Here is a 2460-nt window from a genome sequence, read left to right as displayed (position 1 = left end):
AAAGTTTATTAGAGGCCCTTTTGTGGAGTCCTACGCCCCCCCCCCCCCCCCCCCAGCAGGGCTCCCTCCACACCCGGCGACAGAAATTTTTCTTGGCAGGCCATAAAGGCCCTCTGAGGCAGCATTACAGCCCATGTGACAGTAAAACCCTCCACAGAAACCAATACTAATGGAATTCTCTTCGGCGAGGTGGCCCATCCTGCCTATTCAGAGGAAGAGGAGGAAGCATTTTCTTTTTTACCCTCCTCACCGCAAAAGAATGCATTACACCCCCAGCAGAGCTTTTATACGCACAAGTAGCATCGCTGGACGGTTATTTACATTTACATTTGCATTTTAGGCAGTCTTATCCGGAGCGACTCACAATGAGAGCAGTGGCAGATGAGGCTGGAGTTCCTCGAGCAGCGATCATACAAATAAGCAGCAGGGAGGAAACAGTCAGTGATGTTTCTGTAATCTCTGAGTGAGCGAGTTGGAGGGAAGTCCTCGGCGAAACAGAAGCAACAACAGACAGATGGATCAGTTGTTTAACATGATTAAAACAACTTGATTGGATTTATCTGAAAGATATGGATAATTAACTGGAGTCTGGTTTCCATCTGAAAAGAGACTTTATTTGTTTTTGTCTTTTTGAGTTTTCTCTCAGGTTACTGCTCCTTACAAGTGCCACATGTCAAGTGCTTGGGGACAGTTCTTTATTTATCGGAAGAGGGGGTTGGTTGGGGTGTGACTTCATTTTGTTTTTGTTTTTTTCCCCAAAGCTACAAATATTTGTCCTTGAGTCTCCCTGAGTGACTGGGGAAAAATGCATGACCCTTCTTCCACCATAAATGAGTTATTAGATTATTAAAACATAGCCTACCCTTTGATGTTTGAAAGTTAGAAGTTGGAGACGAAATCATGGAGTTGAATAAAGCCTCACTCTTGTCGTGCATGCTGGTTAGTTCATGCAAACACTTTATTTTTGGCCAAATTTTAAACGAGACTTAGAGTAAAGCGATATTGATGAAATATGACTATTTTAAGCTCAGATTTAGTCATGTTTTTTCTGATGTGTTTGTCAAACTTGATGTGTCCAAGGACCTTTGGAAATGTGAAAATCCAATGACCATTTCTGTTTTTACATTTTTTGGCTTAATTAATGGTGACATTTTGACAATTTTATAGAAAATATGAATGCTTTCTTTAAAAATCAGTAGTAAAATAAATACAAAATACAACCATGTAAATGTGTATGCCCCTCCCCTAAGCAAAAATAAAAAACATAAGTCCCTCCCCAGTGCTTAAAAAATTATTTGGCATGCCTCCCCCTTTTTGCACTACCTCTCCTCCCTGATAAATAATGAACAGTCCCTTATCATCATACCCCACATGGCCAAAATTATGTGGATGGCCAGATACCATAGGGATGCACTTATTGTTAAATTCTGAGTCAATACGGATACCAATGTTTAAAATAACAATTTTGCTGATACCAATATTTTTGTTGTTTTAGGGAAACAAAGAAATCTTTATCACAAAAAATAGCTGAACTGTTTATAAGTTATTCAGTCCTTCATGACACTACGTTTGAATGAGCACAAATTTAGTAATACAAAGTTATAAAACAACCGTGAATATAACTTTTTTTCACATGAAAGAAATATCTTTTTTTTCTGGAAAAGCCTTTGTAACTATATAAAATATCATGTAGATCAGGAGGCAGAGCAGGTCGTTCACTAATCAGAATATCAGCAGTTCCCAGGCTCCTCCAGTCCATGTGTTGAAGTATCCTTGGTCAAGATACTGAACCTCAAATTGCTCCTGATTGCTGTTCCATTGGTGTGTGAGTGCGTGTGAATGTTAAAGCTGAGTAGCAGGTGGCACCTTGTACGGTAGCCTCGGCCGCCAGTACGTTCATGTTTGTGTGTGAATGGGCAAATGTGACATGTGGTGTAAAAGTGCTTTGAGTGATCAAAAGAAAGGCACCTGTACAAGTGCAGGTCCATTTACCACTTACCTGTTTTATTATGTTGTGAAGACGTCAAAAAGTTTCCTCTTCATACAGCTGTATTTGTTCAAATTTCTCACCAAAAACTGAACTTTACAGGATTACATCTGAACTAGGGTTGCAAAGGGGCGGAAAATTTCCGGTAAATTTCCGGAAAGTTTCCGGTAAATTTCCATGGGAAGTTAAGCTTGGGAATTTTGGAAATATTCCATATTGGAAACTTTCCATGGGAATAATGGGAATTATGGGAATTAATGGGAATTTAGGGGAACTAACTGGGAATATATTATATCCAAGCATAAATATAAACAGAAGTCATAAGAAAACATCCATACAAAATGTTTTCAACAGATATTTCAACAGATTTATTTGTAAGTAGAACAGAACACGTTTTAATTACTTGTTTCATGGATGAACAAAAACAGGAATGTTGGGTTCAATGTTACCCATCTCCCAACCCCACTCATTCA

The 2460-nt window shown here is 38.9% G+C and overlaps 2 protein-coding genes across 2 annotated transcripts in view; both read left to right on the top strand.

Annotated features, from left to right (window-relative positions):
• LOC126383971 (collagen alpha-1(XIV) chain-like) overlaps nt 1-2460 on the top strand; it is an 849933-nt gene that overhangs the window by 167033 nt on the left and 680440 nt on the right. The window lies entirely within an intron of this gene.
• LOC126383944 (zinc fingers and homeoboxes protein 2-like) overlaps nt 1-2460 on the top strand; it is a 197313-nt gene that overhangs the window by 124571 nt on the left and 70282 nt on the right. The gene's annotated exons all lie outside the window — the stretch shown is intronic.

This window comes from Epinephelus moara, chromosome 22, assembly GCF_006386435.1.
Source record: "Epinephelus moara isolate mb chromosome 22, YSFRI_EMoa_1.0, whole genome shotgun sequence".
In the NCBI taxonomy this organism is placed as follows: domain Eukaryota; kingdom Metazoa; phylum Chordata; class Actinopteri; order Perciformes; family Serranidae; genus Epinephelus; species Epinephelus moara.
This window is presented reverse-complemented; position numbering and strand designations above follow the sequence as displayed.